The sequence below is a fragment of the Crinia signifera genome, chromosome 12 (genome assembly GCF_055691185.1).
Source record: "Crinia signifera chromosome 12, ASM5569118v1, whole genome shotgun sequence".
Lineage (NCBI taxonomy): Eukaryota > Metazoa > Chordata > Amphibia > Anura > Myobatrachidae > Crinia > Crinia signifera.
The window spans coordinates 58,737,529-58,762,548 of NC_139228.1; the positions used below are offsets into that span (position 1 = coordinate 58,737,529).

At 46.1% G+C, this 25,020-nt stretch overlaps 1 long non-coding RNA gene across 1 annotated transcript in view; it reads left to right on the forward strand.

Moving 5' to 3' along the window:
- Window positions 1-1,499: 1,499 nt before the first annotated feature.
- Window positions 1,500-25,020, forward strand: part of LOC146050079 (uncharacterized) — a 149,839-nt gene continuing 126,318 nt past the window's right edge. Inside the window, exon 1 of the long non-coding RNA XR_014466258.1 lies at window positions 1,500-1,677. This is a non-coding gene — a long non-coding RNA (uncharacterized LOC146050079). The remainder of the gene's footprint in view (window positions 1,678-25,020) is intronic.

The following is a 25,020-nucleotide window of genomic DNA, read 5'->3' on the forward strand; positions in this document are numbered from 1 at the left end:
AGTGATATTCGCCCCCCAAACATTGGTGGCACAGTGGGAAAAAAATATATATACTTACCTACTCTGGAGTCCAGCATCGCGGCTCTGTCCCGCGGCGTCATCAGGAGGGCTGTCTCCGGCGGTGGCGTCATCGGCTCGGCGGTGGTCTCCGGCGGTGATCTCCGGCGGTGCCTGCCATCGGGATCAGCGGCGGCGGTGGTGTCTGGACTCTCAGGTGCAGCGGCGGCGTTCAGCGGGGCTTCAGTCGCTCAGAACAGCCCTGCTCATCTGCCCGCAGCCACACATGTGGGAGATGAGCAGGAGCTTTCTGAGCTACTGCTCTGAATTGTACAGCCCGTCCGTTCTGAATCTTGGACAGATTCAGAACGGCGGGTGCGCGCATGTAAATCGCTGTGTGGGCTATATACACAGCGATTTACATGCATTTTCAGGCATTTTCTGAGCAATTTAGTAAAATCGCTCAGAAAATGCCTGAAAATTGTGCTGTGTGTGGGGGCCTTTAGATGAGGTTGGGGGCGAATGGAGGAGGGACAAGGGTGTCTCCGCAGATTCCATGCGGACACCATGAAATCTGTAAAAACAGCCTCCCAAAAATGGCAGCCGTCTTCTAGGAGAAAGACACTAGTGGTCCTACTAGACCTTTAAGGTGAAATTTACTAAGATGTGAATTCTACTTCACATGTGATGTTGCTATGGGCAACCAATCAGATCCTGTCTACTATCTTCTAAAGGGTGCTAAATAAATAAGAAGTAGATTCTGATTGGTTGCCTATAGCAAAATCACATGTGAAGTAGAATTCACATATTAGTAAATTCCCCCCATATTGTCTGTCAGGGGAAGGCAGCACGCCCAGCGCTACACGGAATTGGGGATTCTGGGAGCACTGGTGCACTCTGAGCATGTACCCCCTGGCAATGAGCATGTTACCCCCCTGGCAATGAGCATGTAACCCACTGGTAACAAGTAAGAAACCCCTTTGCAATGAACATGTAACCCATTAACAAAGAGCATGGAACCCTACTGGCAACGAGCATGCAGCCCCTGGCAATGAGCACAATACCACTGGCAACAAGCAAGTAACTCTGGCAACAAGCATGTAACCCCTGGTAATTAGCACGTAGGTAAGATAAATTATAATTATTGTATGGGGGGGCACTCCGAGGTGTCACTAAGGTTGGTGTCACCTGGTGTAGTGACTCACGGTGTCACCCTCTCCCCATGGACCTCTCCTGTCAAACCACATCCCTACTGGCATGTCCCCATTGATGAAGCTGAATGATGAAAAGCATAAGGGTCTGGCTTGCTGGCAACTCCAGGAAGTGTGTGAGCTTCCCGAATTCAGCGTCGGTGACGCTCTGCTGCATGAGCATCGCGATCTGCAAAGCTGCAATGTTGGGAACTGTGGTATCTCTATTGTATCAGTCATTAACCGTCTATACAGGGCAGGATTTCTCTGTGTCTTATTTGTGAATCTATTTTATTCAGCTGAACCATTATGTATAGCGAATGTCACTTCCTAATGCATGATACATCTGTGTCCCAGTTGCGCTTGTCTAGTGACACTCTCCGCAGATTACAAAGACAAGGCACCGGAATAGACGGAGCTCATTTCTAGGTCAGTCCTTTCGAGAAAGAAACTGCCTTCACCTTGGGCGGCTGTCAAGCAGAGGAATCAGGTACAGTAAGAGTTAAACTCCTTTATAATGAATGATTCTCCAGAAGACGGGAAGCCCTGTCTGTCTATATTCCAGAGTAAATGGCTATCATGTGTGATATATATTATTAAACAAGATAGCTAACCACTTTGTGACAGCTTTCTCCCTTGCCCTTAATAATTAAGATTGCAGCATGTAATATGTGGTATGCAATAATACAGCAAGTTCACATGTTGGTATTTTGGTTCAGTCTTAGCCTCTGTATAATGTATTTACTGCCATGTACAAATCCACAAAACCAATATTATACAGAGGTTCTTTTCAATGTGCACTGAGCCTGACCCACTTCATTCATTATCTCCTGTAGTACAGTTGGGAAGTGGACAGTATAAGGTACTGTGTATAGTATCACTCTATGAGGTGAAGTACCGCCTGCGAACACTAGAGGCCGCTCAATGAAACCAAATTACTCTAATGTGTGCTAAATGATGACACAACAGAAAGTGAAAGCACTTTTTACAGGGACACTGATCTGTTAAAAATTTGCTGGATATGGAGAGAGGGAGTTGTGAAGACAAAGATTGGTGGTAGGAGCAGATAGGGACTGGGGGTGGGGTGGATAGTTTGGGGGCTGAAAACTGTCACAGCTCAAAGTAACAGTAAAACTGGCACAGTTCAAAGTGAAAGTACATTGCAGAAGCCATCAATTTAACAGGCTTTTAACTAGTGCAGCAATGATAGGTAAGTTACCACAAAGCAGCATTAAACCATTGAATATAATTTATAACAATTTTATTGGTACTTTGGCGGCGCCCATCGCATCGCATACCATAAGGCATACAATGGTATGCGATGCGACGTGATTTTGCGCGATATTGTACAATGCCATACAATTTTAAAATTGTATGGCATTGTATATAACATACAATGCCATACAATGCGATGCGATTAAACATTGTATAAGCACCCTAATGGGTGCTTACAATGTTAAATGCACCCCCACGCCACCCCCCACTATAAACGTGAACCCGAAGCGTGGCGAGCGCAGCAAGTCCGCGAGGGGCGGCGGTACGCGTCCTCCGACCTTTTCATACCCCCACTATCCCCGTCGGCATGGAGTTGAGAACAGAAAGCGTGGCGAGCGCAGCGAGCCCCGCGAGGGGACGCGGATACCTGTGAAGCCCGCGAGGGGACTCCGATACCTGCGAAGGTATCCGCGTCCCCTCGCCACGCTTCGGGCTCGGTGGCTCGCTGCGCTCGCCACACTTTCTATTCTCATCTCTACGCCGACGTGGATAGTGGGGGTATGAAAAGGTCGGAGGACGCGTACCGCCGCCCCTTGCGGGCTCGCTGCGCTCCCCACGCTTCGGGTTCACGTTTATAGTGGGGGGGTGGCGTGGGGGTGCATTTAACATTGTAAGCACCCATTAGGGTGCTTAAAAGCACCCTTTAGGGTGCTTATACAATCTTTCATCGTATAGGGGCCAAAAATCGCATCGCATCACATGCCATCGGGTGCATAGCATGCGATGCGATTCGATTAAAACATCGCGCGATGGAAATCGGGGGCGCCGCTATAATACACAAGTACCGTTTTATTGAAACATGCATAAAACGTACAATAAATTATCATATAAAACCTTATATAATCACACAAAAATACCAGAGTCCCCACCAGACTCGGACTGGGCTGGCGGGGAACCGGGAGATTCCCTAGTGGGCATCATTGATTTTAAACTCCGCCCACTTTTAAAGGGGGTGGGGCCTGCCGACTGACATGTGAACGGTAGTCACTAGTCAGTGGCATTCCGCCATAGGCGTGCACACGGGGGAGTGCCGGTAATGCCCAGGCACCCCCTAAAGACCTGTACTCCCTTTGCGCTTGCTGCGCAGCATAGCGGGTACGGCGTGCGTCACATGGCGTCACGCAGCCCCGCAGACCCGCTCACACGCCAGTGCATAGTGCTCTGTCTCAGATCCACAACAGGGAGAGGGACCGTCGGTGTCGCACCGTCCAGCCTCAGCACAGCAGCCAAAAGCCAGCCAGTGCCACACCATAAGGTAAATACTGAAAGCCAGGTTTTAGCGCTGCTACCAGAGTACTGAGTAGCAACAGGTCAGACAGTGAATGTGCTGTTTTATATGTGGGGGGACCTACAGTATGTGCTGTACTATTATCTGAGTGGGGGGGACCAATGTAATGTATTATATCGGGGGGCCTATGTGCTGTACTATTATCTGAGTGGGGGGACCAATGTAATGTATTATATCGGGGGGCCTATGTGCTGTACCAATTTCTGGTTGGGGAGGACCTATGTGCTGTATTATATGTGGGGTACATATGTGCTGTATTATCTGAGTGGGGGGACCTATATGCTGTACTATTGTATGAGTGGGGGGACCTACTATGTGCTGTATTATATGGGAGGGTCTATGTGCTGTACTATTATCTGTGTGGGGAGGACCCATGTGCTGTACTATTATCTGAGGGGGGGGGGGGGGGGGGTACCTATGTGTTGTACTATTATCTGAGTGGGGGGGACCAATGTAATGTATTATATCAGGGGGCCTATGTGCTGTACTATTATCTGAGTGGGGGGACCTATGTGCTGTACTATTGTATGAGTGGGGGGACCTACTATGTGCTGTATTATATGGGAGGGTCTATGTGCTGTACTATTATCTGAGTGGGGACACCTATGTAATGTATTATATAAGGGGGCCTATGTGCTGTACTATTATCTGAGTGGGGGGACACCTATGTAATGTATTATATAAGGGGTCCTACAGTATGTGCTGTACTTTTATCTGGGTGGGGGGACACCTATGTAATGTATTATATGAGGGGCCTATGTGCTGTACTTTTATCTGGGTGGGGAGGACCTATGTGCTGTATTATATGTGGGGGGCCTATGTGATGTACTATTATATGGGTGGGGAGGACCAATGTGCTGTATTATATTGGGGGGGGGGGGGGTATGTATTGTACTATTATATGGGTGGGGAGGACCTATGTGCTGTTTTATATGTGGGGGGCCTATGTGTTGTACTATTATCTGGGTGGGGAGGACCTATGTGCTGTATTATATGGGGGGACCTACTGTATGTGCTGTACTATTATCTGGGTGGGGAGGACCTATGTGCTGTATTATATGGGGGGACCTACTGTATGTGCTGTACTATTATCTGGGTGGGGATAACCTTTGTGCTGTACTATTATCTGTGTGTGGAGGACCCATGTGCTGTATTATATGTGGGGGGCCTTTGTGCTGTACTATTATCTGTGTGTGGAGGACCTATGTGCTGTATTATATGTGGGGGGCTATGTGCTGTACTATTATCTGTGTGTGGAGGACCTATGTGCTGTATTATATGTGGGGGTACATATGTGCTGTATTATCTGGGTGGGGAGGACCTATGTGCTGTATTATATGTGGGGGGCTATGTGCTGTACTATTATCTGTGTGTGGAGGACCCATGTGCTGTATTATATGTGGGGGCCTATGTGATGTACTATTATCTGGGTGGGGAGGACCTATGTGCTGTATTATATGTGGGGGGCTATGTGCTGTACTATTATCTGTGTGGGGAGGACCCATGTGCTGTACTATATGTGGGGGGCTATGTGCTGTACTATTATCTGTGTGGGGAGGACCTATGTGCTGTATTATTAGCCCCCCAGGAGCTGCAATGTGGCGTTATCGGGCGCAGTACGGACAATGCAGCCGTGTCCAGACCGCTCGTGTGGAGCGACCTGAAACATGGCCAGCCTGCATTTGGCTTTGCAGCTAGGCTACGCAGCCGGGGTGCAGCTGGTTATGTGAGCGTGTATAGCCCTGTACTGGGTGCCCCTCCCCACTTCTCCTCGAATGCGGCTGAAAGGGAGAGAAATCATTCAATGGTCGCCAACCATCTAATGCTTTTTCTCCCCTTCAGAAATAAAAGTCAGTCTGAACTGACTTTTATTTCCGCCACAGATCACCGAAAAAGGGGGTGGGTGCTGACATCAAGTGACCTAAGCCGACCCCCCCCCCTCCCCCCCGGGCAGGCATCAAACTGCATGCCCATCGAATGATTTTTTTCACGCTCACGGATCTGAGACACCTCTATGGTGTCTCAGACCTGCGGGCGCCCTGTGCGGGGACAGGGCGAGCAGCAGACATCTGCTGACGTCAGCTGCCCGCCCCCCCGCCCCCGTGTCACCGGGCAATTTGCATGTGAATGGCCAGAGTTCTCATGTGAATGTCCATGAAACGCTGGACATTCCCATATGCAAATTACCCAGCCACACCCCTCCACGCCCCCTGACTGGACTTCTGTGTGCGAGTGCTCTGGGCATGGCGCAAACAATCGGTCCCCCGTTCGAACGAGCGGGGGACCGATTGAATCAGAATACCCCCTATAAGGGTTAATAAATCTCTACTTTTGAAAAAATGACATAAGCAGATTGACCGGGATTTTTTCTCTGTCCAATTTATCTCTTTTTCAATATTTAATACACTTCCCCAATAGTCTCCATTGGACAATGTCAATCCATCACCCAGCATCTGGGATTGTTGGGAGCTTGCTTTGCCAAAAACCCAGACACAGTCGATGAAAATGGCATCTTACTGTATGTGATGTTTCAGTAGTGGAACATGCAGATTGTTTTTCTTTGTATTAGGCATAAAGCTGACACTTCAGTGAACCTCAACAACTGGCTGTCAGAAAAAATCATGGTGCTCCACACAAAGCGTATTTGCCTTTATGAAGTGGCCGTCCTCAGGAATTAGGATGGTCCTCTGGGTCTTCAGAACGAAAACCTGCGTGGTTCCATTCTGTCAAATGCTGCTATCTTCATTCTGAGCATGTTTTATTAATCACAGGTTTAAGTTCAATGTGTGTCGCTGCAGATAGACCTAAAACACACAATTATGGTTTTTTTATGCACTAGCTCAGCCTTTTCTTTTTTTTACAAAGGGCCTGATTCAGACCTGCAGGCTAGGCTGAGTATAGTCGGAGCCTAGCGATCAGCCCAGCAATCTCCTAATGCCTAATTCAGACCTGATGACTCATCTGCAAAGTTCCAGATGACTACGAGTAGATAGCCACTTCCAAACAGATAAAAAATCCGTCCCGTACAAATCTGCGAGATAATTGCGAATGCTATTCCCTATTCCCTGCAAATCCATATGCAATTTGCTCAACGTAGGGTGATTTTCCCAGTCTGCACATGTGAGTAAGTCCGACCCTCACTCTCAGCTTCTGGACATCAAAGAAGTCCCAGCGGCTGTGACGGTAGGGTGACCAACTCATCCCTTTAATCCGGGACACATATTAATTACACAGGTTCTGTGGCAGTTTAAAACCAGGTGAAATGGAGTCTTGAGGTGTGGCAGTTAAAAACCAGGTGAAAGCCAGGCACAGAACCTGTGTAATTTATATGTGTCCCGGATTAAAGGGATGAGTTGGTCACCATATGTGACGGTGATTATGAAATCCCGTGAGAGGCTGACAGTGACTTCAGCAGCACCTTGGCGGGCAGTGCTGGCAGCGGCTGTGTAGTGGGAAAATCATAGACACAGCTGTGGGGGCCCCTTACTGTATGTGTGGGGGCCCTGGGACGACCACCACTGTTGCCCCTTCTTGGATCCAGCCATGAAAAAGAGGTTGAAATGAGCAACTAATCTTGAGAAGTGGATAACATCTAATGATGTCTACAGTGCTCGCAGATATAAGACACCTCTCTGGTCAGCTGCCGCCCCCCGCACCTGCGTCATGGGCAAATTTCCATGGGAAAGCCCAGCATTTTCATGACAATGCCCATGAAATGCTGTGCGTTGCCATGGGTACGACCCCTCACCTCCGCCCCATGCCCCAGTCCACACTGCTAGCGCAAACGGGATGCACAGTTGCTCAACATTGCTCCCCTGTGCGAACGCACAGGGGAGCGTGCCAACTAGAATAAGGTCCTATGTGCCATCATTGTGCCATCATTGTAATCCACTTTAATTATATAAAAAAATAAAACAAGATGACTAATACTTTGTGGCGCATTTTGCCACCTGTTATGATTCATATTATGTGCTGCCTTTCAACAACTCAATCAAGTTGGCATGCTGAAAGCCACTTAAACTTTCAAAGGGTCTGTACAGACTGACTAGGTGCTGAAATCCGTTCATTAAGTATTTCTACGTGATAAACCAAACAGATATTTTACGCAAACAGAAAACGTTTTAGTCTAGACAGATAAACACTTGCATTCAGCAAGTGCAGAGTCTTTCACAGGAAATAGAAGCGAGTATGTTTATGATAATTCGGATAATTCGGAATTATGACACAAGTCTGTTCTGCAGATCAATCTTGTGATTTGTGTTACTGCAATGCTATCATGCTGAGCGTACACGTCTACTGGTGAATCATAGGTTTGTGGATAAACAAAAAAGACCAAAATCACAAGGTAAATCAAAATTTAGAGACAAGCCTACACATGATTTCAGTGCATTTTCTAAGCAATCTCACTACATCTGTGGTCCATGTCCTGGAACCATGTAAAAAAAACCAAAAAAAACATTGTAACATTGATGGTGGAAACTCATCCGGTTTCTGTACCATTGAGTACAGGACCACCCAATGTTTTTATTCTTCCCAGTGCCAGGATTCTGAGCATAGCTTTGCCCCCTGACACCCATGTAACCCCACCCCATGTTCTGATTTGCCTACAGCCTAGGGTAAAGCAGGGAGGACCATAGGGGGATAAAACCATTGATAGTTCCCTTTCAGATGGTTTAATACCATTGAAGTTAACAATCGGTGGCACCATTGATTGTGAATATCGATGCTTAGCTCACCAATGGCCATCCTTAATCCATAGTAAGTGGAGGCTGATATTAATCAATGTCAAGAAGCGTTGCCATATTCCATATACAGAGACCAGCAAATCATTGTGTATACATAGGAGGATTGGACACATACCTGTAGGTGAAAATTTACTAAGATGGGAGTTCTATTTCAAGTGGAATGTTGCTATGGCCAACCATTCAGATAATGGGGGAAATTTACTAAAGGAAATTTGTAAAAAATAGGTGTATTTGTATCCAGAAATACACTTATTTTTGACATTTACTATCCCGAAAATATATACAAACTACGAATTGCCGTATTTTCGGGATAGTAAATGTCAAAAATTATCTTCTAGAACAAGGGTGGCCAAAGCGTTCCTCGAGATCTACCAACGGTCCACGTTTTCCAGGTTACCTAGCTGGTGCACAGCTGTAGTCATTACTAACTGTCACATTTGAAAACATGCTGCATTCATTCCTACTATAGATCTACAGGTTGCCTGGAAAACATGCACCGTTGGTAGATTTTGAGGATAGGTTTGGCCACCCCTGTTCTAGAAGATGCTAAATAAATAAGTAGATTCTGATTGGTTGCCCATAGCAACATCCCATGTAAAATAGAACCATCATTTGCCCCATAGGGGTTTATATACTAAGATGGGAGTTTTATTGAAGATGGGATGTTGAGATGTCAAACCTGACTACCAGCTACGTTATTACAAATAAAACAAATTCTTGTTATTGTTGAAAGAAGGTAGTTTGTAATAAGCAAATCTAAGTCAATTATGTTAAGTAAAGCAGCCTAGCCTAGTAAGGTACTTCCAATGGAGAAAATAATAATAATTAAAAAAAATGCCTTCATTTATTATTAATTTGAAATAGAAGCAATGCAGCTATAGCAAGGATCTAATGTGAAAATAGGACATATACTTGCAAACTGAACTTAAATCCTTGGTAATTTTTAAAAAAATATTTAAAAAACAAAAACTTGGTTACGGATGAGAGCAAATGACAGTTGACTATTTGCTTGGAAATGCTGGAAAAGTGACAATATTTCATTCAGATACAATACTACCAGGTTTTTGTTCCAACCAGCCAAATTGGACAAAAAATCTGTAGGTGTATGGACACCTTTAGTTGTCAACGAATTGGATCAATATCTCAACATCCATGATCATTCATAAAAGAGGAGCAGTCCATATGCCCGGCCCGGGGGTTCACCTTTGTCAGGCTGATTAGGTTTCTGTCAGATAGAATTTAGAAGATTGGACTAATTAACCTTTTGCTGCATGTTGATTAAATTCTACTCATTAAAATATACTTGTATTCATTAGTGAATATTCCACATTCAATTATTCAGATATTTGCTTATGTTTTTAAAAAACTAATTAGCTAATAAAACTAATTATAGCCTGTCAACAATATTTACAGTATAAAAGTATTTGTAAAATATAATAAGATCAGTATAGTTCAAAATCGAGTTAATTGGTCAATATGTCTAGGTTGACACCAAGGAGGAAATTTACTAAGATTATGATATAAAAAATCGTATTCGGATTTCTGATTCGTACGTGTACGAATGAATACGACTTCTGCTGTTGTATAAACAGTTGTGTTCCGGAGGGTCATTTATGATGGTGTTGTATTTTTTAAATTCGTATTAATCGATGGCGTATTTTTTCGTAGAATCAGGTTTCCGTTTAGTCGTATTTTCGTATTTCATCCTCGATTGTTGTCCGTATATTCGTGAAGTCGTGAAATAAATACTATAATTCGATAATTTGAGTTCCTCACCTAGACAAAGCTCCCAGCGCCGCCAACAGCAATCACGTTCTGCTGATGAAAGTGTCCCTGCCCGCAAAGCCCGTCCCTCGGCTACTGTTTCGGATGCCGCTCCTGAGTCCGAGTTCTTTGATGTTCACACAGGTACATGTTTGTCTCCTCATGTGTGTTTACACACACTCTATATTGTTTGTTGGTTGGTTAATAAATATCTTTACTATTTTCATTTTTCTTTCCCCCTTACAGCATCACGTTCTGCGGGCAGGGCCGGTGCAAGGCATCTAGGCGCCCTAGGCAAACCTACAGGATACCGCCCCCCCCCCAACTTCTCACATACACAATTTACTTTTAACATTTTTATTAGCTACATTTTTAGTTTAACAACATAAATCATAGCATCAATAAATATCATGTAATAGTAACATCAATACAACAAGTGCAGCATTTTTTCAGAACGCGCCCTGCATATCCTGCGGCGCTGGCTCCTCCAAGCCACCGCAGGGTCTGCCGCATTGGGAGTTATGCCACCAGCGTAGGGTAAGCCGGGCAGCAGCAGGCGCTCATAGAAATGTATGGACAGTCAGTGATTGGCTGAGAGCTCTCAATCAGAGAGCTCTCAGCCAATCACTGGCTGTCCATTCATTTCTATGTGCAGGGTGGTTGCATAATTATACTGTACTGGGCAGTGGGCACACAGCTAGTCCCCCACACCAGCAGCTGCCTACTACAGACAGACAGACATTTAATTTATTATGAATTAACAGCCAGCACGAACTGACTGAGTAGCTGGGGGGTCGGGCGGGTGGGGGGCGGATGTCAGCTCAGCCACCCGCCAGAGATTTAGGTAGCCAAGCATTGTGTCCAGCGCACAGGGTGGGGGGGGGCAGGAGATTGAGACTGACTGGCCGGCGGGGGCTGGGGTGGCCGCCGCCCACCCACCGCCCACCACCGAAGTTTACCGCTGGCTGCTGTAGCTGATGACCGGCGGCGGGCGGCAGCCAGGGATGGGGAATGGGAGGACTGACTGTCTGTGACTGTCAGCAGCAGCACGGGCGGGCTCCGGCGGGGGTCCGAATTAACTCACCTAATAGCTGCTACGCTGCAGCTTCAAGTTCAAAGTTCCTCTGAGCTCTCCTCTGCGGTAGGCAGCGTAGCTTCCTGCTGCTGCTTCGTTCTTCCTCCTGCGGCTCACTACCGCCCTCCAGTGGCCGGCGCCCTAGGCAAATGCCTAAACATGCCTAGTGGTGGCGCCGGCCCTGTCTGCGGGTAAAAGTGCTCCTGCCCACAAAGCCCGTCCGTCATCAACCGCTCCTGCCCCCAAAGCCCGTCTGACCTCATCCGCTCCTGTTGGTCCTGCTCAGTTGGACTTCTTTGATGTGGAGACAGGTATATTTCTGTCTCCTCATGCGTCTTTGTTGAAACCAGTGTCTCTCTCTCTCTCTCTCTCTCTCTCTCTATATATATATATATTTGTGTTTGTCACCTTTCCTCCTAATAGCATCACGTTCTGCGGCTAAAAACGCTCCTGCCCCCAAAGCCCGTCTGACCTCATCCGCTCCTGTTGGTTCTGATGGTTTCAGCTTCTTTGATATTGACACAGGTACTTTGCTATTTCCTCATGTGCCTTTGTAGAAACATTGTGTGTATGTATATATGTATATATATATAACATGAAATATGTGTTATTATCCATACATCTTAACAGCATCACGTTCTGCTGCTCAAACTGTCCCTGTGCGGAGAAGACGGGCATCGGCAACTATTTCTGTGCCACCACCTGAGACTGATGTGGACATTGATACAGGTAAATCTTTCATTACACATTTGTGCAAGTAATGTTGAATAAGTGCACGTATTTTAACATAAACTTTGTTTAATCGTTGTTACATTTATAATTCATTTAGCACCTGCATGTGCCCCTCATTCTCCACCTCCATTGGGTCCCATGAGAATTCGCCCAACAGTGCTGACCCCACCTCATCGCCTTACACATCATCCTCAACCAGAAAAAGGTAAGAATTAATAATAATTTGTCAGTTCACACATTCCACACAACATAGTGTGCTCCAGGAGGGTCACAATGCTGTCAGCCAGCAATTCCGAATCATGTAGAATTATCATCACCTGTGTTGAAGAATTCAATAATTGAGTTAGCACATTCCACACACATGTTAAAAGACAAAGAGGCGAAATATAGACAAAACAGTGAAACATAAAACACGGACAGTGTATTAAAAAGGATAAGCGAATTTATCCTCACTCAATGTGGCCCAATTCCCCTGTGGTCCCCTTTAAGAGTTTGCAAACGGTGTTTCTTTTTTAATTAGAACCGTGCTGACAGGCAGTGAGTACTAGTATTGTGGGAGTACAACCTGCTTTACTATATGTGCCCTGTCAGATTGGAGTTGTGTCCAGAAATCTGGAAATGCCTATCACCTTAAGCACTATGGCTTGGAAACTGTAACCAATATAACAATTAATCCCAGATAGTGTGGTATTAATTAGGGGGTTACAGAGGCCCCTCCAAAAAGCACACCAGTGTCTGAGCAATCACCATACAATTGGGACTGCAGATCTCCCCAGCCTGCGGTAGCCAATGAGGACTGCCACTCCTCTGGCACCCCATGTTAGCCAGGGGTAGAGAGATGATACACTGGTGGTTAACCCTTCAAGAGCTAAGGCATGCGGCGGCGTGTCAAATACAGCGCCGTCTGAGTTATTGCCCGCTCTAGAAGGTAAGGAGGGAGCTCATACACAGCGAGCAAGGCAGGCGGCAGCGTGTCAAGTACAACGCTGTCCGTCTTATAGCCTGCTCCTAATAAATACAAGGTAGCGGCAAAAGTAAACAGAGACTATGGTGAGCGGCGGCGTGCCAAATACAACGCCGTCGAACTTAACACCAGCTCTGTAAAACAGCAAGCTGCGGCGCAGACGTCTCACGCTGCAGCCTGAGACAATTAGTGAGCCCAGTGGAGACTGGCGTTCACTCGGTCTAAAAATAAAACTGGACACAATCAAAATGCAGTATAAGTGGGGAGGGGAAGAGGGAATAACACACTGAGGGTTAGGTCAGTGTGCACTTCGCAAACAGAGCTTCATCAGCACCAACCTGGCAGGTCCCCGGAAGCCCATTATATACCTGCTGCCTTAATGATTGATTCACATGAGGTGTTGCAGGTGGGTGTGTGCAATACGCCCATTCATTGGTCATTCGTCCCGTGGGTGTGTGTATGGTAATCCACATTCTAATGCTGGATTGAATCTTCTTCTGCACGGCATACACACCACATATCTGCAGGTGTGTAGCCTCCATGCAATTTTTGTACATAAAATAATTTTAAACCTGAATTTTATGGTGAACATAACGTGCATTGGTGGAATACCGTGCACATAAGGATATATACAGGCATGTACCTGACTTTTTCAACATATGTGTCACACAATGGTAATAATAAACAAGTGAAAAAATGTTTGGTACTTATGTAGTATCTGGGCTGCCGATTTTTTGATTGTATGCCTTAAGTTAAGGCATACAATCAGATGCGATGCGATGCGATATCGCATCGCATCGCATCGCATCCGATATCGGATGCGATGACCCGATTTTTCCATAGGAATCAATGTTAAAATGATTCCTATGGAAAAATGGGTCCTTTTCATACCCCTACTATCCAAGTGGGCATGGAGTTGGATATAAACCTGTGGCGAGCGTAGCGAGCCACCGAGCCCGAAGCGTGGCGAGCGAAGCGAGCCCCGCGAGGGGACGGTATTCGTCCCCTCGCGGGGCTCGCTTCGCTCGCCACGCTTCGGGCTCGGTGGCTCGCTACGCTCGCCACAGGTTTATATCCAACTCCATGCCCACTTGGATAGTAGGGGTATGAAAAGGACCCATTTTTCCCATTGAATTCCATGTTAAAATGGACTCAGTCCATTTTAACATTGATTCCTATGGAAAAATCGGGTCATCGCATCGCATCGCATCGCATCGAATCGCATGGTCGCATGCGATGCGATGCGATCTCCCGATCCGACCCGATTTAGAAATCGGCAGCCCAGATACTACATAAGTACCAAATGTTTATTAGAAAGATACAGTACAGTTGGAAAAAACAGGGGGCTGTTTTTGGTATACCTGCGCACAGATTCTATTGGTGTGTCCCTAGGACTAGCGGCTGCACTTATAACGGGTGACTATGTCCGTCGTGGGTTACAATATAGGAATTTGGTTGTAGTGCTGCGCTCTGTCACTAAGATTCTACAAATGGGTAAAATAAATGATTTTATTGTGCAAAAAAACTGTATATAACAATTGCTCTTTTCAATAACAATGTCCAGTCACTTGAGACTGGAGGATATGTATTCCTTCAAGGACAATTAATCTATACAGAATGAAAATAAAAATAAAGCAAATAAAACAAAAGAAAAAATAGTGGTAGAAACAATGGAAAAAAGTGTCACTGCTCGAGAAGAGTTATTAATTGACCGACAGTAAGGATGATAATGGTGAAAAAGGTTTTGCAAATTAATGCTGATTGCGTTGATCTGTTCAATTAATTGCGTGGTGTGTGCCCGCTCATCTAGCAAATCTGCCAGATTGGTCCATATAGCAAAAAAACAGTGGATTTGAATAATGAGTTCAGCGGCGTCCCGCTATTTGTAATCCTTATTGTGCTGATTAAATGTTCTAGGTACCTTAATTCGTGTTCGGGAACGGTGGTACCTGTGGAGGTGGTTTGGGGAGTGGGGGTCCCGGATGGGTGAAGCTGACTCTGTCTCCCGCTCGTCACCGGTAGCTGAGTGCGATGCACCGCTAACCGGGACACGGGATGTACTGAGGTTGCTGCCCGTCTGTGTTAGTGAGTACGGCTCACCGTGTCAGGATGCCGTATAGCTCCGTCGCGGTGACCGTTACTCGCAGTTACAGGACCTCACCGCTGCTACCCGCTCTCCCTCTCACTTATACTCACCGCTGCCATTACACCCGCTGCTGTCAGTTCTTGCTGTAATTTCTGCTGGCGCAGCAGCGTGTGCGCTCGCTGGCTGCTGGCTGTTGGTGATGGTGTTAGATGTTGGTCCTCCGCTGTGGTTCTCTCTCTGCAGGGTTAATTAAAGTCTGTATGTACCTCCAACGCGTTTCGGCAGTTGTTGCCTTCTTCTAGGGAGAGCGGGTAGCAGCGGTGAGGTCCTGTAACTGCGAGTAACGGTCACCGCGACGGAGCTATACGGCATCCTGACACGGTGAGCCGTACTCACTACACAGACGGGCAGCAACCTCAGTACATCCCGTGTCCCGGTTAGCGGTGCATCGCACTCAGCTACCGGTGACGAGCGGGAGACAGAGTCAGCTTCACCCATCCGGGACCCCCACTCCCCAAACCACCTCCACAGGTACCACCGTTCCCGAACACGAATTAAGGTACCTAGAACATTTAATCAGCACAATAAGGATTACAAATAGCGGGACGCCGCTGAACTCATTATTCAAATCCACTGTTTTTTTGCTATATGGACCAATCTGGCAGATTTGCTAGATGAGTGGGCACACACCACGCAATTAATTGAACAGATCAACGCAATCAGCATTAATTTGCAAAACCTTTTTCACCATTATCATCCTTACTGTCGGTCAATTAATAACACTTCTCGAGCAGTGACACTTTTTTCCATTGTTTCTACCACTATTTTTTCTTTTGTTTTATTTGCTTTATTTTTATTTTCATTCTGTATAGATTAATTGTCCTTGAAGGAATACATATCCTCCAGTCTCAAGTGACTGGACATTGTTATTGAAAAGAGCAATTGTTATATACAGTTTTTTTGCACAATAAAATCATTTATTTTACCCATTTGTAGAATCTTAGTGACAGAGCGCAGCACTACAACCAAATTCCTTTATTAGAAAGATGAAGATGACCAAAGCACTAAGATTTTGTTAGGTGTTAACTGTTGCGGTTAATCTCCCCACAGGGACATCATTCAGTCCCTGTGGGGAGATTAACCGCAATAGTTAACACCTAACAAAATCTTAGTGCTTTGGTCATCTTCATCTTTCTAATAAACATTTTTTCACTTGTTTATTATTACCATTGTGTGACACATATGTTGAAAAAGTCAGGCAAATGCCTGTATATATCCTTATGTGCACGGTATTCCACCAATGCACGTTATGTTCACCATAAAAATCAGGTTTAAAATTATTTTATGTACAAAAATTGCATGGAGGCTACACACCTGCAGATATGTGGTGTGTATGCCGTGCAGAAGAAGATTCAATCCAGCATTAGAATGTGGATTACCATACACACACCCACGGGACGAATGACCAATGAATGGGCGTATTGCACACACCCACCTGCAACACCTCATGTGAATCAATCATTAAGGCAGAAGGTATATAATGGGCTTCCGGGAACCTGCCAGGTTGGTCCTGATGAAGCTCTGTTTGCGAAGTGTACACTGACCTAACCCTCAGTGTGTTAGTCCCTCTGCCCCTCCCCACTTATACTGCATTTTGATTGTGTCCAGTTTTATTTTTAGACCGAGTGAACGCCAGTCTCCACTGGGCTCACTAATTGTCTCAGGCTGCAGCGTGAGACGTCTGCGCCGCAGCTTGCTGTTTTACAGAGCTGGTGTTAAGTCGGACGGCGTTGTATTTTGCACGCTGCCGCTCACCATAGTCTCTGTTTTCTTTTGCCGCTACCTTGTATTTATTAGGAGCAGGCTATAAGACGGACAGCGTTGTACTTGACACGCTGCCGCCTGCCTTGCTCGCTGTGTATGAGCTCCCTCCTTACCTTCTAGAGCGGGCAATAACTCGGACGGCGCTGTAATTGACATGCCGCCGTATGCCTTAGCTCTTGAAGGGTTAACCACCAGTGTATCATCTCTCTACCCCCGGCTAACATGGGGTGCCAGAGGAGTGGCAGTCCTCATTGGCTACCGCAGGCTGGGGAGATCTGCAGTCCCAATTGTATGGTGATTGCTCAGACACTGGTGTGCTTTTTGGAGGGGCCTCTGTCACTCCCTAATTAATACCACACTATCTGGGATTAATTGTTATATTGGTTACACAGTTTCCAAGCCATAGTGCTTAAGGTGATAGGCATTTCCAGATTTCTGGACACAACTCCAATCTGACAGGGCACATATAGTAAAGCATGTTGTACTCCCACAATACTAGTACTCACTGCCTGTCAGCACGGTTCTAATTAAAAAAGAAACACCGTTTGCAAACTCTTAAAGGGGACCACAGGGGAATTGAGCCACACTGAGTGAGGATAAATTCGCTTATCCTTTTTAATACACTGTCCGTGTTTTATGTTTCACTGTTTTGTCTATATTTCGCCTCTTTGTGTTTTAATATAAGTTAATAAAAGCTAAATTTTATGCTATTTTTCTCATGAGGTGCACCACACAGAAAGACATTTCCTTTTCTCCTTTTTGCTTGAACCTCGATCCATGTCCAGTGGTAGCACACCCTCTTTCTAAATATAAAGGAATAATTCTACTTCCATGAGGGTCCTGTCTGAAATACATTTGTAAATAAACCTGTGCGACTGTTCGTCCTTTCCCCCTGTCCCCCAAAAAAACATTCCACACACATGATGCTAATAAGGCATTAATAGGGAAGTGCAGGAGCACACAAATGGTTCCCTCCTGGAGAGGGCAATGTAGGGAACTATGTTTATTATACCTAGGCCATGCTTAAGGAAAGAAGCTGTCAATATGTTCCTCTCCAGCACATAAACATTGGTTTGCTCCTGACCTTACCCCCAAAGTAATTATTCTCCATACCTGCTTATATAGACCTTTGATAGCAAGCCTCCTCTGTGAATCAACTGATTGCAATTACACAATAATCAACAAGTCCTGACACACCATTCAATAGCTCCATGATTGAGACATTTGTCAGACACTGGATAAAAGTTGATTACTCTATTAATTAACATAAAGCACATACATTATGCTTAATAGTGATAACACACTATAATATGGCTAATGTTAAATGCAAAAACAGAAACATAATCGATTTCATGTGAGATTGATCCTTTGTACATTGCATACCTCCCAACATGACCCTCTCCAGGATGGCAATAATACATTAAGAGGACATTAAGTCCAGAAGCAGAGAATTGTGTCCCTCCTGGCATGGGTCATGTTGGGAGGTAATAATTGGACAGATCCAGGCTTCAATGCTATATTGCAGGAGGGTGACATGTTCCCACATTAGTGCAGCATGTATTGTAAAAAATGTACCGGGGAAATGGTGTAATGCTGGTTATAATTTTTTTAGCCACAAAATTACGACTACACATACTGTTATTACATAGAAGCACACATTTGTGTATACAGTATGTTACATCCAGACCACCTTCAACGCAGCAGGCTTAATAACATGATAGTCAAAATGAATTTTTGTGCAATGTTTGATTGTTATACAGATGTAGCGGGTCTTATTGTTGCTGGCGAATCGCCAGCAGCATGTTGCTGGCGATCCGCCAGCAACACGGCGCTTCATCTGACTGAGACGCGCGTGCGTCCCAGTATCCGGGCGGCGAGGCAGACGCAATCCTGTCCGCCTCCCGCTGCGGGGGGCTTCAGGGGGATGCGGGGGGTGCGGGGACCCGGTGTAGACACCGGGCGACCGCCGGCAGCACCGTCGGAAGGGGACGCACGCGCACCCCCTTCCGGCATACAGATGGCGCTGGGCAGGGGATGGCGGCTGGCGTCGCCATCGCCATCCCCTGGATAAATAAATCCCGCTCCATCTGTAGTATTGTCTTATTGTGTGACAAATGTGTTGTGAGTTAAGTCACCACATTTACACATGTATCAATGTATGTTGCTATGGACAACCACAGGTAACACAATTATATTACATCAAACATCATAGCAACTTGGAGCAAAACTCAATAAACCCTGGCCTTGAATAGCGTAAGTGCATTGGCCAGGCAGACTGTACATATGTTTGCATTGTTGGAATATTGGAAGGATGCCAAGGCATCCAGGTATCTGATCTTTGACACGCCCCCTTTCAGCCAGCATTTGCAGTATCATTCACCCCAGCCACTAATAAAGCACACCCCCCCGGCACATTTCAGCCCCAATCCAAATGAAGGTGGGGCTGCCGATATCTTCACTAATTGGGCAGCTCACCAAGCACGCTGCGAGGAGGCATTGAAGCAGCAGGCCGAACAGTTGAAAGAGCAGACCAAGGAGATAGCCCGGGCAAATCATCCCATGTCCCTCATGCACAAAGAGAGCCGGACATTAACCAAGCTAATTGTGGAGAGTCGGGTTGAACGACTCCAGTATGAGACGAGGATGATATCAATCATGGAGGGCTTGTGCCAACATCATGCTGCACTTACCAGATTTGTGGAGGACATTTCGTTGTCTCTAAAGGAGCGAAATATTTTAGCTGTAAGAGCCACCACACCCTCACAAGGCAGCACAGCAACACCACTATCCACACCGATAGCATCACCACCACGCCGATCTCACCAGCAAAAATCTAGTCGCTCCGATAATGGCAGCGTGAAGGAGTCTACAGGCACCAAGCGTGGTCGCCATAAATAATTTTTACCACTGTAAGGCAACCATTGGTATTTACACAGTTCTAAGACCAGTAAAACATTTATCCATAAGCATGTGTCACGTTTTTTATTTAATATATGTTACACATCACACTGTACACAGTAATACATACTTACCCACTAGCCAGCCCTCTGGCATTAACCCCTTGAATGTTGGGTTTTGCTGAGGCAGGACAAACCAACCAGGCCAGGTTTATCCTGCCCCAGCAAAACACCCCCTCCCCTCCAGCTTTAGTACACCAGACCTTCCCTGCTGCTGCTCTCACCGCTCTCCTCAGCCGCCTGTCACATTCTGCAGTGACGTTGGCGCCAGGCTGGGGGATGTTTGCGGCTCGGCCAGACTTGGGTTACTGAACTGTCCCGAGTCCCCCCAAGCCACCCCAAACATCCCCGAGCCTGGCGCCTACATCACTACAGGTTAGATGATTGCCGCCTGGCAGGGGGAAGCTCCGGTGTACGATCAGCGTATACGCTGGAGCAGACAGACCCGGGGGGGGGGGACTGAGGAGGGGACCCCTAAGGTACTGCGACAGTGGTGCTCCAATGGAGACCCTACATAGTGATATGACTGGAAATTGTCTAGGACAGGCCACTGCAGCAGAACAGCTTAGGCTGGAAAAATACGACCCATAGCACTTAAGTGGTTAATGTGCCTTGGAAATCACCAAACAGGACTGAGTGGCTGAGGATATAGTAGTGATGACATGAGCACGTGTAGGCTGCAAACACACTCATGATGTAAAAGTGCCATCACAAGACACATGGGCACTGGAACTTCAACTTTCACGTTAGTTACAATAGTAAAAGCCAGTATTGGAAGGTCGTGTGTCCAGAATGTTGATGCAGCAATTTGGTACGAGAACATTGGGCATGCATGCAGGGCCATGGAATGGTACTCGAACATGATGGCACTCTGTCTCCTGGTTTGGGAAGCATATTGATACATCTACAGTATATGCGGCACAAGGGCTTGATGCTGCTGGGTGAGGTACATGGACAGTGTGGCCTGAGATACGGCACTGTCTCTGCCAGTGATGTGTTTACAAGTGCCGTACAGCAGAAACTACAACACACACAACAGTTTGTGCAAGTGTGAAACTGCACATGAGTGTACAGTTGCAGGATCTAGATCCAGTGTAATGACACTATACAGAGGGAGAATGTTGTAACAATTAAGGCAGATCCTCTATCTATCCACATCATCCAGCCATGCGTCTATGCAGAAACACACAATACCAAATCAAGACCTAAGCACCCTCTGGGATACCTGCTGTACCTGGTGAACAAGCTTAGTTTAATGACGCCAGCATCTTCTTTGTTGCCAGTGACAGGACATAGGTGTCTGAAAGGACACATTGCAAGACTGTGATATGGTTAAAAATCTGACATGCTAAAGTGTGAAATGTTTTTAGGTGCTGATTGTGTGACACCCCAGACTTTGGGGGTGCCCCTTCCTGGGGATACCCTGTTTTCCCCCAGGACTTTGACTGCGCAGTTCCCCACAGAAGGGTTGCTAGGCAACCAAACCCAGTGCAGCCGAATGGAGGCAGGACCCTGAAGGGTTAACCCCCTGCGCTGGTAGAAGGGCGCGAAAAGAGAAGCCTGGGATTGGAGGAGTAAAAAGAGCGCGAGGAAGAGGAAGGAGGAGTAGATTCCAGGGGGTGCAGGGAGAAGAACGCGAGTACCTGGGACGAGGAAGTCCAGCATCGCGTGGCGTGTGTAGCAGCCCCGAGCCGTGGAGCAAAGAAGCCAGGACAGAGGAGTCGAGCAGAGCCGCAGCAGCTGACACCCAGCGTGAACGGAGACGTCCGCCCGACAGCAGCGAGTGAGTGAGACACCGGCAACTCGGTGACGTCGGCTGAAGAGGAGAAGCCCGGCGGCGACGCAGAGACAAGCGACAGAGCGCCCGGCAACCCCCGACATCAGAGAATCCGGCCGCAGCAGCACCGCAGCGCACCCGCCAGCCAGACTCCACAGCCAGCAGCGAGACCCGGCTACCGCCGTTGCGCCCGGCGGTGATTGACAGACCGGCTGAAACAACGAGGGCGGCCAGAGTGTGTGACGCGGCCCGAGCAGCGCTGCAGTCCCCCTGGCAGGCCTACTAAGAGCCCAGGAGAGCCCAGCATCCACCCCAAAACGGCAGGTGCCGCACCTAAAAGTAAGTGCTGCGCAGCAGCCACCACCTGAGCACAGCCCCATTGACCCGGACTGTATAGGAACCCTCTAGCCTTCCCCATACCACCAGGGCCAGCCAAGAGAATAGGAACCAGCAGCCATTATCCTGGCTGGAATCCCCAGCAATACCCCTTATCAGGCCACCCATGGACTGTCTATCCTAGGAACCCCTTTGTGCCGTACCGTGGCCCCGGATTGTACCGTGTTGGGCCCCGATTGAGTGCCGCAGGGATCCATAAGTATTGGGAACCTCAGCGCTCCTATTGAGCAAAAGACCTGGCCCCTGCGTTGTAAGCTATTAGTCTGCATTAAAGAGAGTGCAGCCATTATCTCAACAGAGATCGGACATCGCCATCTTGTGGCTTAAATTAGGAACTTCCCCTGTCAGCTCCCCAAAGGAGATTTCAGCAAATCCCTGATTCGGGACCTCGTTGCTTTCAGCGTTATCCGTTCCCAACTAAGGAGGACTGTTCCTTTATGTTGTAACCCCTGCGCAGTAGAAGAACGGAGGCCTCCAACTTAACTCTACCAAATCCTGTGCACGGGTCTGCCTAGAGGCAGTGTTTCAGGACACATATTGGGTACCCAATCACGTGATACTGTCTAGGCTACCCATGTGATTTATACTGTTTGTTTTATCCATGTGATTCCATGTTAGAGTGATTCATATTGTTTGCACTATTCATGTGTTTAAGTTTAAGGTGATTTAGATCGCCAGGTATTTGGAAGTGTAATTACACTGAGCATTCCCGTGACCTTTAGCAAGGGAAGTGCTAAGGTACTCTTCGGGCTGCCGGCTGATTCACATCAGAGCTTAAACTTGGATTAGCCCGTTTGGAATAAGACCCGTGCCGCTTGCACTCAAAATAGCCGCACTAATGTGGATCAGTCAGGGCGAGAAGACCGCTTATTAAATTCTAGAGTGAATCTAAGTATCGGATTATAATTATTCGGGTTTGCCTAAGTTCCAGTAAGCGCCTATTCGCATACGTACTTCAATTGAGGCGATACTGATATTGTTCGTTTGCTAGATTTAAACTGTTAAATTATTGGGAGTGTTGTCCCTGTGACCAGCAAGTTGTTTAACTACCTCCGACTATTGATATTCTAGTTAATAAACACCCTTGAAGTATACCCTTAGCCTGCTTATTGTCTCAGCCGCCACGAAGAAAGAAGACGACTGCCCAGCTCCAGAACCAAGGTAACAGAGGGTTACTGGCCGACCTTTCCGGTGCACCACAATTGTAATTGTCTAAGGCACACATTAGTGTTTACAATTGTTTGTGCTGTAATTTTTAACTGTACACATGTGTTCCACTGAATTTTGTGTAATGAACATCAAAATACACCTTAAAATTAAAGTGTATTTTTTTTACACTTTTTGGTACGATTCATAAGTTTTTACGACTCGTAAATGGCTATTTTACGAATGCGACTTGTTAGTAAATGAAGTTAATACGGTTTAGCAATGAAAAAATCACATGCATTCTATCGATGGTGTAGACATTCGTAGCGATTCGGATTTTGGTGGAAAAATACGAAAACCACATCAAATTCAGAATAATACGACAATACGACAAACATGAAAATACGATTTTGACCGTAAGTGAATGATGAAAATACGAATACGACACAAAAATACAACTTTTCCGTGAAGAATACAACTTTTTAGTACAACATCATCTAAGTAAATTTCCACCCAAATGTCAATATGCACAACTTTGACTTAGGCAAAAGGTCAACACATTAAAAAAACCTTCATGGCAATGGTCAACTTGAGATTTTTATGTTTTTATTGGTGTCAATTTGTAAATATCAGCACATGTACCCCCAAATTAGTGTACAGCGTCTCCTTTTGTATTTGTTAAAAGTGTCAATGTCAAACATTTCAGGTCGACCTTTTGTTTACATTGTATGCCATAACCAGTTCCAAAATAATAGTAAAGCTATACAGAAGAATCAGTTGCGTACCTCCCAACTGTCCTGATTTTCAAGGGGCAGTCCTGTTGCTTAGCAGAGCAGTGGTCAGTAGAGGCTGTGGGTATGTACTCAGCATAGTCATGGGAGACAAATGGGGGGCATGGCCAGCAGTTCTCAGAATGACAAAAACAGGAGGCGTGGCCAGCAGCTCATAGAGTGATGAAAATGGGAGGTATGGCCATCTGCTCACAGATTGACGCAAACAAGATGCATGGCCAGCAGCTCACAGTGTAATGACAAAGGGAGGCATGGCCAGTGGTTGACAACGTGATGATAACGAGAGGTGTGCATCATGGGAGCATCATTTCATTAAAACCATACCCCATTTTGACGAGGCAAAGGACTGCTGCTTAGCAAGCGGTCCTGAATCAGGCCCTTTGTTATTATACTGTACCCCTGCATTCTTGTCCACCAGTTGTTCTGATTTTACAATGAGAATTTAATTAGTTTACTGGCTTGATGTTTAATTGTCTGAAGCTGAATGAACCCTTCCGTCATTGTGACACTATGGGAATCTGCTGTTACAGGGAAGATGACTTGTCATTCATAAATAAAGTTTACAGCCTCTGCCCTCATGGTAATCATTAATTACACTCATGTTACTTGCTTAGCTTAATAGAGAATATACTGAACGAACATATGTTATCTGTTCACAAATCATCCAGCCCTGTCATCTTCAAGTCATGTATTTATGTCCAAAATTTATGTCCGAAATATTCATTTGCAACTATTATTATTCCAAAATAATATAAAGAACCAGGACATTTACTTTGATTAATTTTGTTTATAAATATTAATAGAAAGTAAAAGGTTAATACTATGTAGTCCCCACTTTTCCTTCAGAGCCTTCACTACATTGGCCCTTACAACTCCTTCCTACCTCTTGCTCCTTTGCCTCGCTATACTTGGCTGTCTGTTCTTCACATTCCACCCTTACATGCTTGAGGAACTAATGGTATATATCTAGTACCATCTGTTTTTGCTGATGACCCTCAAACCTATCTCTCCTC